Source organism: Lepus europaeus, chromosome 19 (genome assembly GCF_033115175.1).
Source record: "Lepus europaeus isolate LE1 chromosome 19, mLepTim1.pri, whole genome shotgun sequence".
NCBI lineage: Eukaryota > Metazoa > Chordata > Mammalia > Lagomorpha > Leporidae > Lepus > Lepus europaeus.
In genome coordinates this window covers 10,988,275-11,001,289 of record NC_084845.1, presented here as the reverse complement: position 1 = coordinate 11,001,289, position 13,015 = coordinate 10,988,275, and positions in this window count along the sequence as shown.

Here is a 13,015-nt window from a genome sequence, read left to right as displayed (position 1 = left end):
TTCAGGAGAGGCGTTGGTCATAGGACCACGACATCCACACATCTGTGTTGTCGCTAACCGCTCTCTGGCTGCGAGTGCAGATGTCTGCAGAGAAGTGAGAGTGACAGTGCTACATCCCTTTCCCTGGGGATTTGCTTCCAGGTGTCCAGAGGAGCCCCCAGGACCGGGCTGGGGATGCAGCCGGGGGTGGGGGTTGGGGGTAGTCTGGGGTTTGGGCTTCGCTATGGTTTGAATATGGCTTCCCCAAAAGCTCCTGCCACAGCCTCCTCCCTGCTGTAAGGTACTGAGGGGGTGTTCAGAGGTAGGGCTTTGGGAGGTGCTAGTCAGGGCACAGCCTCCATGACCCAATCGTCAGGGTCAGAGAGCGCAGCACGCAGACACAGACACACAGACACATAGGCTGCCCCTGTCTCACCCCCATTGCCCAGAGCCACTGCCAGAGGAAGGCCACCCCAGACATAGGCCCTTGACCCTGGACCACCAACCCTGACCTGGCTCTCGTCTGTCAATGTGCAGCTGCCTGGAGCTATGCTGTGTGGGGCTGGGGAGAAGATGGGACCCAGCACCCAGAGGGGGACACCCCACGGAGCATGCTGACGGGCAAGGCCTCCTCTCCGTCCTCTGCACTCATACAGAGGCTGGGGGGCCCTGAGGCCCCATGGCAGCTACATCAGGCAATGGGGTCACTGCGGAGGGGGAGGTCGGGCTCGTGGCTACAAGGTCTGGGTCATGCTTCACAAATACCAAGGCCCACGTATCACGGGGAGAAAGGAGAAACAGCCCAGGAGGGAGAGCTCGGGGCAGCTCAGTGTTCAGCAGCAGCAGGGCTGTGGCCCCTGGCCCCTGGGCAGAACAGCACTGAGCCACAGCTTGGCTGCAGGGGCGACATCAGTGGGAGACAGGGAGCCTGGGTGAGGGTGGCAGCCCCACCAGGGCTGACCTCAGCACATCTACTGCACTCTGCCCAGCAACAGCCAAATCAGCGGCAGACATGATGTCCCAGAGCTCTGCTCCCATGTGGGCAGAGTCCCATAGCCACACAGGGGACAGCTGAGATGGTCAGGGCCAGAGTGGAGGAGGCACAGGAATCAACAGAATAAGGAAACGTGAGCCAAGTAAAGAAAGAGAATAGAAAGGGAGTAAGAAGGAGCTGGCACTGTGGTGCAGTGGGTAAAGCTGCCACCTGCAGCACCAGCATCCCATATGGGCATCAGTTCAAGTCCTGGCTGCTCCACTTCAGAACCAGTTCCCTGCTTTTCCCTGGGAAAGCAGCAGCAGATGGCCCAGGTCCTTGGACTCCTGCCTCTCAACGTGGGAGACCCGGAAGAAGTTCCTGGCTTCAGCTTGGCCCATCCCTGGCTGTTGCAGCCATCTGGGGAATGAGCCAGCAGATGGAAGCTGTTTCTCCTTCTCTCTCTCTGTAACTCTACCTTTGAAATAAATAAAATAAATCTTTAAATAAAAGAAAAGGAAATAAGAGGTAGAACACCTCTGCTGTTTGTTCAGGGCTGTGAGACAGTCTGGGGTAGCCCCTTGCCACTCGCAGTGAATCCGTGGTCCAGTACCACTGCACTGGCACTGCTGACCAGCAGCACATGACCCCCGGATGCGGCAAAGCACGGACAACACATAACGTCTCACAGGGATGCAGCGACAGCTCGCCTCTGCTCTGGGACGCTGGAGGCGCCAATCACCCGAAGGCGCCTCCGCTCACCTGTCTGGCCGTAGACACTGGTTGCTGCCCAGGGGCCTTGGTTGTTCTTCATATTGCGTCTCCATGGAGGCTAGCCTGGGCTCCACGCAGCTGAACAGCTGGGCTCCAAAGGCAGGCAGCCCGACAGAGAGCCAGAGGGCAGCAGGGCCACTCGCTGATGCCAGGGGAGGGACAGGCTTCGCCTTTTCATGGCAGAGTGTGGGGCTCTGGAAAAGATGTGGGACAGGATACACTGAGGCAGTCTTTTTTTTTTTTTTTTAAAGACTTATTTTATTTGAAAGGCAGAGTTACAGAGAGAGAGGGAGATCCTTCACCCGCTAGTTCACTCTCCAATGGGTCCCAACAGCCAGGGTTGGGCCAGGCTGAAGCCAGGAGCCAGGAGCTTCCTCCAGGTCTCCCATGCGGGCAGCAGGGACTCAGGATGGAGGCTTCCACCTGCTGCCTCTTGGGGCCTCCACAGCAGGAAGCTGAGCTGCAAATGAAGCCAGGACTCAAACCCAGGCACTCCTGTCTGACAGGGTAGTGTCCCCACCATTGCAACACATACCTGCCCCACAGAAGGTTCTTAACCACGATTTAGTCCTCAGGTTTTGGTCAACTTAGGGTGAGAAAGCTGACTGGACACAGGCTGGATATGATTCACTTGCATGGGTTCTTGGACACCTGGAGGTCTGCCTGCCATCGCCGTGTTTCATCCAGAGCGTCCACAGGTGGACATATTAGGCAAAAGAAATGGGTTAAGGGTCTCTCCACCACTGGTGGGAGGGCTTCGGGCCTCCTGTTGACTGGCCCAGCCCAGGGGAGAACGCCGAGGTGGGGATGGAGGAAAGCCGGCGCCTGCCTAGGAGGCACTCAGGGATTTTACAGCAGCGGCTGGGAGCTGGCTTTGTGGTCTGTATCCGTTAGTATCAGTTAAAGCCGTTTTCCTGCCTTCGTGCGGTGTTACTGAACTAGATGGGAAAGTCCTTGCAGGAAAATCAGTCAATATTCCTTAAATTCTCCCACGCTCAGGGAAGGGAGTTTATTTGGACAAAGCACTCAGTCCACAGTGCAGTTTGTGAACTTGAAGAGAACACTTCCTGTCTCTTTGGGAACAGGAGCCTTCCCCTTTTGCGCCATTCACTCACGGCGGGAGCTGTGCGGATGCGCCTGTCCACACTTGTGTGTGAGACACAGGTTCGCAACGCTGTCCTCAGGCAGACTTGAGAATGACTCAATTGGTTGGGTTCCTGCTACCCACGTGGGTCACCTGAATCGAGTTCCTGGCTCCTGGCTCCAGCCTCACCCCAGCCCTGTTCTCTCCCAGATGCAGTAGCAGGGAGCTGGATCAGAAGTGGAGCAGCCCAGCTGGGTGCCCATACGGGATGCCGGCGCTGCAGGTGGCAGCTTAACCCACTGCAGTGTGCCTGCCCCAGGGTCTGCCTTTCTTCATGAGGGCTCCTGTGTCAAGTAAACCTTACGTTAAATTCGTACGCTTTTCTCCTATTAATCTACCTTATGCCAATTTACTTCTCACTAGACAGCCAAAGAGGTAACAGGTGAAGTTCTACCTCCCCTGTAGTACGTGCGTAGTGATCTGTTAGTTGTACTGCAGTTATATTAACAGACTGCCCTTGTTTTGTTTTTTATATTTGGGGGTGAATAAGATTGTTTGAAACTTAATTTCACAATGCTCAGGAGAAAAACCATACATGCATGAGAGAGGCAGATGATTTTTCTGATTCATCAGCAGCGGGGCCTCACCTAAACCCTGGTATCCCCGCCAAGAGCACAGAAGTCGTTTCCCACCGGCTCCCTCCGGACACAAATATTCTGGGAAGAAGGGACGTGCTGTGACAAGATCTGTGTCCCCCCCATCATGCATGAGGCATCCCCTTTCATACCTCCCTAGATTCTGTCTCCAGCCCCTGCTCACCCTACATCCTGGGGTCCGCTAGCCCGGTGCCCCCTAGCCTCTCACTGTGCCTCGGCAGCCAACAGCGCCGTCTGCTGGCAGAACTCCTGACTGCTCAGCTGGGATAGGTGACAGAAGCAGCCATGTGTGTGGCCCCTGTGGGAGAGCTCCTTAGCATCCCATATGAGCAGCTTCAAGTCCTGGCTGCTCCACTTCCCATCCAGTTCCCTGCTAACGCGCCTGGGAAGGTAGTGGAGGATGGACCGAGTGCTTAGGCCCCTGCACCCACATGGGAGACCGGATGTAGATGGAGTTCTAATTTCCTGGCTCCGGCCTGGCCCAGCCCGGGCCACTGCAGACACTTGGGGTGTGAACTAGAGGATGGAGATCTCTGCTGCCCCACCCCCAATCCTTGCCTAATTCTGCCTTTCAAATAAATCTTTTTTTTTTAAAGGGGGGGTAGAGTGGGGGGATTGACAAGGCTAACTAAACTTGGTGCTTGACATAACGTTAGACTTCTTTCCTGGCCCCAAAACCTGTGAACTTACCCACTAAGACTTGCTTGCTCCATTTCAAGCTCAGGTCTGCGCCCTGTGTTCCTAACCACAAACGTGCACTTCCTGCCTCGATTTCCTGTTGCTGAAAAATCTACTCAGTTTCTTAAGGGTCAAGAAATGCCCTCGTGGGTGGGCACTGTGGTGTAGCAGGTAAAGCTGGTGCCTGTGACACCAGCACCCCGGCATCCCATATGGGTGCTGGCTGGAGTCCTGGCTACTCCACTTCCCATCCAGCTCCCTGGTAGTGTGCCTGGGAAAGCAGTGCAGGATGGCCCAAGTGCTTGGCCCCTGCACCCACGTGGGAGACCTGGAAGAAGCTCCTAACTCCTGGCTTCGGCCTGGCCCAGCCCTGGTCGTTGCAGGCATTTGGGGAGTGAACCAGCCAATGGAAGATTTGTCTCTGTAACTCTTTCAAATAAATAAAATAAATCTTAAAAAAAAAAATTCCCGGCTGGTGCCGTGGCTTAACAGGCTAATCCTCTGCCTTGCGGCGCCGGCACACCGGGTTCTAGTCCCGGTAGGGGCGCCGGATTCTATCCTGGTTGCCCCTCTTCCAGTCCAGCTCTCTGCTATGGCCCGGGAAGGCAGTGGAGGATGGCCCAAGTCCTTGGGCCCTGCACCCGCAAGGGAGACCGGGAGAAGCGCCTGGCTCCCGGCTTCGGATCAGCGAGATGTGCCAGCCACAGTTGCCATTGGAGGGTGAACCAACAGCAAAAAGGAAGACCTTTCTCTCTCTCTCTCACTGTCCACTCTGTCAAAAAAAAAAAAAAAAAAAAAAAAAGGCTTCTCTGCACACCAGTTTAAAAAAAAAAAATTTCCCTCACAATTTTAGCAGCCCCCCTCGCTGCTTGCACAGCCATCCCAGGCTCCGGCCTGACTTCGCTGTCTACGGCTTCCCTGAGACGTTTCGGCGCCGCACAGACCTCGTGTTTCCGGGTGACCCCACACTCTCAGTGCCTTGCAGAGGCCGTCAGTGACCGTCGGAGAGGGGAGGGCAGAGGCTGATCGTACCCGGCTCCCCTGCCCCTTTTGCTCCTCTTTCCACTCAAGAATCCGGCCTGGGCGCTTGCTTTGGCAGCACCTATACGAGGCCTGGACTGATCCAGACCGGAGTGGCCCTTGCGCAAGGAAGCCAGGCCTGGGAAGCCGTCCACGTTTCTCGTTTCTCCGCCTCTCGGATAAAAACAGGAGACTTCTCCTCGGGCTTTTTAACACACGTTTGTAAAGATCTACCTCAGTCTACTTGATGGCTCCCAGCATATACACGTACACGCGCGTCTACCTGCCGCTGTTTAACGTGCACTATGTGTGACTAAGTTACTGGAAACGCCTTCTGCCACGGGCTGCCTCTGGCCGACTCCACCGCTCCGCGGGCGCCACAGCCGGGACGACGGCCGCCGGCGGGGAGCTCCGGGCGCCAGGCCTCGGCCTGCCCCACACTGACGCTGAGACCTCTCTGTCTCTCTGCTCGTCAAATAGCATGAAAACTGACAAATACAACTTAGAAGGAAAAAACCACCTAAGACTCACAGCTTTACAACTCTGACGAACCCGCCTTTGGCAAACAAAACCGCCGCCGGCCCAGCAGCCCGCCGCAGCGAATGCTGGGAGCGGAGCCCGGCCGCTCCGCGCACGCGCGCCCCCGCACTTCCGGCCTCGGGGCGGGCCCGCTGTGTTGACTTCCGGCGTCGGCTGTGCGGGGCCGCGGAGGGGTGGGGGCGGGGCGTGGGCCTCTGTGGCCTCCCGGGGGTCGGGGGCTGGGGGCGCTCGGGCCGGGGGCGGTGGGCGGGTTCAGCGCTCGCCTGCGGGCAGCGGTCTGGGTGCTGGGCGCCGAGGAGTGGTTTCTGCGAGCCGGCGTGCGCGCGGGGACCCAGGGCCCTCCCCCGCGGTCCGCGGTCCGCGGTCCGTGTTTGCCGGCGACGAGCTCGCTCCGTCAGCGGTACCCAGGTTGTGCTAAAGCAGGAAGCGGTAGGTAAACAGCAGCCCTCTGCAGCCGGCCTCTACCGAAACGAGGCGTCTTCGTCTCGGGGCACCGGGCAGCGTTATGGCCAGCGGGTTGGGTCTCGGTCCGCAGGGCCGGCTGCCGCCCGGGGCACCGACTCTGCTTCTGACCCGGCGCTCCGCTGAGAACGCCGGCTCGGTTCCGGCCGCCCGCGGGGGAGACCTGCCTGGGTGCCCGGCTCCTGATCGCGGGGGGTGAGCCGTGGGGTAGACGACCTCTGCGCCCCCCGCCTGTCACTCCGCTTTCAAATAAAATAATTCTTAAAAAAAAAAAAACAACCACTCGACGGAAACATCCACTCCAGCATTGCTGAAAGAGTTACACAGAAAGAGGAGAGGCAGAGAGAGAGGTCTTCCATCTGCTGGTTCACTCCCCAGATGGCCGCAACCATCCGAAGCCAGGATCCAGGAGCTTCTTCCAGGTCTCCCACACGGTGCAGGGGCCCAAGCACTTGGGCATCTTCTACTGCTTTCCCAGGCGCATTAACAGGAAGCTGAGTTGGAAGTGGAGCAGCCGGGACTTGAACCAACACCCACACGGGATGCTGGTGCTGCAGGCCAGGGCTGCACTGTGCCACAGCGCCGGCCCCCAGAATTCGCATTTGAGAACAGGGAACAAAACTGGAAAATGGGCCGATAAAGACAACAAACGGGGGTCTGATAACGCCAACATTCTGTTGGCATCGAGGGTTGGGGTGACGTCGGGCAAATGGATGACAGAGAGTGGAACAATGACTGCACTAAACGGCATTTAAAAGTTCAAAAGGAAACTTAGAAACTTCCCTGTGACTCTAGCGGTCTGAGGGGTTGCTGGATGAGCTCCCACGCCCAGACATTAAAAATGCAAAAACAAATTCGGTGTAATTTCAGTGAAAGACCCACAAATGATCTGCAAGATAGAGTCAAGGAGATCAACCGTATAATATAAAGGTGAAGCGGCCATTGGAGGGTGAGCCAACGGTAAAGGAAGACCTTTCTCCCTGTCTCTCTCACTGTCCACTCTGTCAAAAAAAAAAAAAAAAAAGGTGAAGTATAAAGGTGGGATATTTGAATTTTAGGAATTTGTAAAGCCAATGATTTTGAAAATAAAGACAAGTGATGGTGTGCAGGCTTGATGTAGAGGAATGGGGAGCAGGCATGTTAGACATGGAGACCAAACTGACTGAGCGTACTGGGGGCAGCTCAGTAGCCAGTGGTTATAGATGTGCATATCCCATGGCCAAGCAAACAGACCGGCCTGTGCAGGTGGACGGGTGCACCCAGCTAAGTATTTATGGGTGTTCACTGCAACCCTGCTCGAAAGGTCACAGATCAGCGGTGTGACAGTCCTAAGACACAGCAAACGACAGTTAGCAATTTTGCAGAAGCCTGTGCCTACAGAGTAAGGAAGAAGAAGAAAGAGCGTTGTGACCCAGTGGTTATGAGGCCGCTGCCTGGAGCACCCCCATCTCAACCAGAGAGCCTGGGATTCAGTCCCTCCCCTGCTTCTGATCCAGCTTCTACAGATGGGCCTGGGAGGCCGCAGGCGACGGCCCAGGTACTTGGGTCCCTGCCATCCGCATGTTTAGATCCAGATGGAGTTCCTGGCCCTGGCTTTGGCCTGGCCCAACCCTAGATGTTGAAGGCTTTCGGGGAGTGACCCAGGGCTTGGAAGATCCTACCCAACCCTTTCTCTTACTCTGCTTTTCAAATAAATAAGTAAATCTTTAAAAAAAAAAAAAAAAAAAACTCACCCATACTTTTTTTTTTTTTTTTTGACAGGCAGAGTGGATAGTGAGGGAGAGAGATAGAGGGAAAGGTCTTCCTTTTTGCCGTTGGTTCACCCTCCAATGGCCGCTGCGGCCAGTGCATCGTGCTGATCCGAAGCCAGGAGCCAGGTGCTTCTCCTGGTCTCCCTTGCGGGTGCAGGGCCCAAGGACTTGGGCCATCCTCCACTGCCTTCCCGGGCCATAGCAGAGAGCTGGCCTGGAAGAGGGACAACCAGGATAGAATCTGGCGCCCCGACCGGGACTAGAACTTGGTGTGCCGGCGCCGCAAGGCGGAGGATTAGCCTGTTAAGCCACGGCGCCAGCCTCTTTTTTTTTTTTTTTTTTCTAATTTGACAGAGTATAGACAGTGAGAAAGAGAGAGACAGAGAGAGAAAGGTCTTCCTTTTGTTGGTTCACTCCCCAAATGGCCGCCACGGCCGGCGCTGCACCGACCTGAAGCCAGGAGCCAGGTGCTTCCTCCTGGTCTCCCATGTAGGTGCAGGGGCCCAAGCACTCGGGCCATCCTCCACTGCGTTCCCAGGCCACAGCAGAGAGCTGGGCTAGAAGAGGAGCAGCTGGGACTAGAACCTGGCTCCCATATGGGATGCCGGCGCCACAGGCGGAGGATTAACCAAGTGAGCCACCGTGCCAGCCCCACCCATACATTTTCTATTAAATTCCAACCCCCTGCAGCACAAGCTACCACCACCTAAACTGGGAAGTTCATCGTCCTGCAGGCATGTGGGCGACGGCCACTCGTCCCCTGCTCTCCACTCCTGGGGTGACTGACAGGACTAAGGGGTCGGAGAGATGGTCCCACAGCTGGCCAGGAAGGCAAGACTTGACCTCCAGCTGTCCACTCACCCTGGTGGGGACTGGGGCACTTGATGGCCACTCTGAAGGTTTCGGCAGTCGCCTAGAGCTGTGTGGTATGATGGGGACAGAGGCTCACGTAGGACCTCGGACCTCAGACCTGTGGGAAGGCTGCAGCTAGGAGCTCAGGGACAGAACTGAGGAGCTGCGGCCGGAAGCCCTGGAGCGGGAAGTTCTGTGATGTCTGCAGGGACAAGGCTGGATTCCCAGGGGAAACGCTTTGGCCACTGACCCGGCCTACAGCACTAAGCCTGTCTCCCAACCCTCCCCACTGCAGGAACAACGCCTTCTCCTACCTCCATCTGCCCAAACTCACCTGGTATTCCTCCACTGTGCCACTGGGTGGGGGGGATCCCAGCTCCCCCTGTGCCCGGCAAGAGCCCAGTTCCCCATGGACAACCAGCAACAAAACCCTGCTGAGGTGGGACCTGGTTCTGGGGCATGTCTGTCTCCCACAGGAAAAGGCCAGTCTGGGCAGCTTCGCAGCAGCCCTGCCAAGCAAACAGGCCCAGATCCTAAGTGACAGGGCCTCTAGGGCCACGGGCGCGCAGCCGTTTCCCCCTAGCAGCCACCTGGGCAGCTGTGACTCAGGCTTGATGTGTCCAGTCGCTGAGCCTGTGGGCACCTCCCTCTCCACTGACTTGGGCTCTGGGGCTGGTCCCGGGTCCCCAGTCTGTGACCCCACATCCTCCATGTGGAGTTCCTCTGTGGAGCCCCTGGTCCCTGTCCCCGGAGCTTCACCCTGAAACTCTGAGGCGGGGCCTGTGGACCGAAAAGCAGCGGCCTTGGTCTCAGGGACTTGGGAAGAACGCGAGCGCCCTCTCGTGGACACCTGCCAGAACGCGCCAACCTGGCCTGGGAGAGGTGAGCGTGAGTAAAGTTCAGGTGATGGAGGGATCCCAGGAGGGGATGGCAGGGAGGGCTGGGGGGCTCCAGAGGAAGCCGGGGAAGGCGCCCAGCGGGCTCTCGGTCTCCACTGCACTGGCATTAGCGGTCTTGCAGAAGGGTGTGGAGCACCATCGGGGACTCACTCCCCAGGTGTGACAACTAGGAAAGTCTCCCCACCCTGAACATCCCCCTGGCTGAGTGGCTGACCTACATCTAATAGCCAACCATCCACCCACGAAATCCCTCGCCTGTGGTAAACGGGTGGAAACCGATGCCTTCAGTATCTGCAACAACAGCTTTTAATTAACCATCAGGCTGATGTCCCAGGAGAGGGCATGGATGTACCAGAACGGGTGTAGGTTTTCCAGGGGTCTGAACCCACATAACACCCACTGGGTGATGTCCCAGGGAGTGGCTGCGGGGAATTCTATAGGTCCTGGGGGAGGAAATAGCTCCTATGGGTCCTCCCGCCACCCCAATGCACTCACCGCCTCTGGTGGGAGTGGGGAACTGACAGCTCCCTCAGAAGGAAGAAATGTCTTCCTAAGAGGAAAAGTATAGCAAAAGAATTGCTCTTTATGTTCAAAACTGTTACTCTGGATCACTCCTGAATAAGAACTCTCCTTAGGTTAAGCCTCTGCCTGCGAAGTCAGCATCCCATACGGGTGCCAGTTTGAAACCCAGCTGATCCACTTCTGATCCAGCTCCCTGCTGGTAGCCTGGGAAGGCAGAGGAAGATGACCCAAGTGCTTGGGCCCCTGCACCCATGTGGATACCTGGAAGATGCTCCAGGCTTCTGGCTTTGGCCTGGCCCAGCTTTGGCTGTTGAGGCCATTTGGGGTGGCAACTTAGTCCACTGCACCACAACACTGGCCCCGAAAGTAAAGTCACTTCTACAAGGACGGTATCCTCTTATAATGTTATGTAACAGGTGTTGGCGGTATGCGGAGAATCTGGAACTCTCATTATCGTTGGTGGAATTATCAAATGACGCAGCCCCCGAAGGGAACTGTTTGGCTGTTCCTCAAAACACTGAACATAGAATTAGCATACAACCTAGAAATGCCACTTCCAAGCATACACACAAAGAATGTAAAACAGGGACTCAAAAAGATGCTGGCATGCAAATGTTCCCTGCAGGACCATTCACAATAGGTTAAATGTGGAAGTAAACTAGGTGCCCACCAGCAGATGAATGGCAGGCAGATACGGCGTACACAGAAAGTTAATCAAAGCAATGGAGAACCTACACAGGGACCGTGGAAACATTGTGCTAAGTGGAAAAAGCCAGAACTGCAGTGCTGTGTTAGTCCACTTATATGAAATGTGTCAACAACAAATTCACAGGGGAAAGTAGATGAGACTGTGGGAGACGGAGGGCCCCTGAAGACTGGGTGGTTCCTGCTTAGTGGGTACAGTTTCTGTTTCAGATGATGAGCATTTTCCAGAAAAGAATTAGTGGTGATGGTCATTTAACATGGTGAATGTAATTAATGCCATTTAGCTCTGAAAATGGTTCAAATGGCATGTTTTATGTCATATATATCTTGCCACAATTTTTAAGAAGTCACATAAAAGAAAAACCACCATGGGAATCAAACCCACCATGGGCACAGAGGCCTCTCTATACTCATATGCAGATTTCTTATGGCTCCTCTGCAGAGAAACCCAAGGGCTTAGAGAGATGAGGTTGACCAGTTGTACAAATTCCATGCATTGGCACAGAGACTGAGGGCTAAGCTGGAGGCACAGGCCACCGCACACCCAGGACACAGACCCTGTCAGTGGGTTCTCACTTCCTCTGCCCTGGCCCCATCTAGACCTAGTCGTGGGATTGGGAAAGGGGAGGTTATGAGCCTGTCCCCTGGACACTGTGAGGTCTCACCCTCACACACAGCCCTGGCCATCTGGGCATTGTAAGGGGGACCTTAGGATGGGCTTAGGGGTAATAAAGAGAATCAGCTGCAGAGAGGAACACAGAGCATGGGAAATTGGTCAACGACACTGAGTCAGCTCACAGGTCCAGCCCACACTGAGCCATGCCCCTTGGGATCCGGGTACCTCTGGGCCATGGCTCCCCACAGTGGTACTGGCTAGAAATTGCAGCACCATGGAGAGCAGCAATGTGGGCTTCACCTGTTCTCTCTCACGGAGCTCAGGGTTCACAACAAACAGCACAGGCCAGGGAGGCCAGAGATGGTGAGGGGCTGTGACATCACGTGCAGCCGCCCGGAACAGGAGCAGGTGAGACACTGGCTGAGGCAGCCAGCTGAGGTCCAGGAGAAGGTGGTGCAGGAGAGAAAACCCAGGAATGGGTGGGAGAGGAGGGCCACGGGCTTTGTGGTGCACCCAGCGAGGGGCTGTGTGTGTGCAGCTGTCTCGGGACCAGGGGCCTGCGTCTTTGTAGGCCTCTCCATCACATCCATTGTGGATGGAGAGGCCCACAGAGTCCAGTTCACCATGGGCACGGGGGGGGGGGGGGGCACCTGAGGCCAGGTCCGGCCAAACAGGAAGGAAAGTCGCTCCCACCTCTCCTGATCCAGGACACAGAGAGTGTGTGTGTGCTATCTCCAGAGTCAGAGTCAGGATTGAGAAGTGGGGTGGACTTGTACGTCCTTGTCACCCGACACACGGCTTCTGGCTTCCCCCTCGGATCCCCACTAAGTGCTCAGCATCAGACAGCGCTGCCACCAGGGGGCGCACACACAGTGTGATCTGCAGACAAAGCGACAGACGGTCACAACAATCTGGGCTGGGGAGGTCTCGCTTGGGGAAGAGGGAGGATAATGTGCCTGGAGCAACAGAGACTGAACAGGTATATGACGGGACATCGTCACCATACGTGACCCATAGGAAACCTGTGCAGAATGACTGAATAAAACAAGCGGCCTGACACGGCGCCTCTGCCATCTACACTTTCCTCACTGGCCACCAGGGGGCGGCAATGTCCCACAGCATGGAGCCTCAGTAGGGCCCATGGTCCTTCTCCAGTCAGAGCTGCCCCACACAGATTCTGTCAGCTCCTCCTTCCAGCCAGTCACCCTCCTCCTTCCCAGGGGACATCCACTCAGCTTCAGGTCTCACAAAAGGACCCAGAAGTGTTCCCTGCGATGCCCAGAGCAGTTCGATGGCCAGTAACTGTCCCCTCCAACTTGGCCCTCCTCTGTCACAGTTAACCACAGCTTCCAGGATGTTCACCCAGTGCCTGACTCCCGGAACAAGGGAGACTCCACGAGGCCAGAGATCACATCTGTCCTGCTCTCCGTGGGACACCCAGGGCCCGGCCCAAGGTCTGACACATAATAAATCCGTCACAAACATTCATAAAATGGAAGGGGAA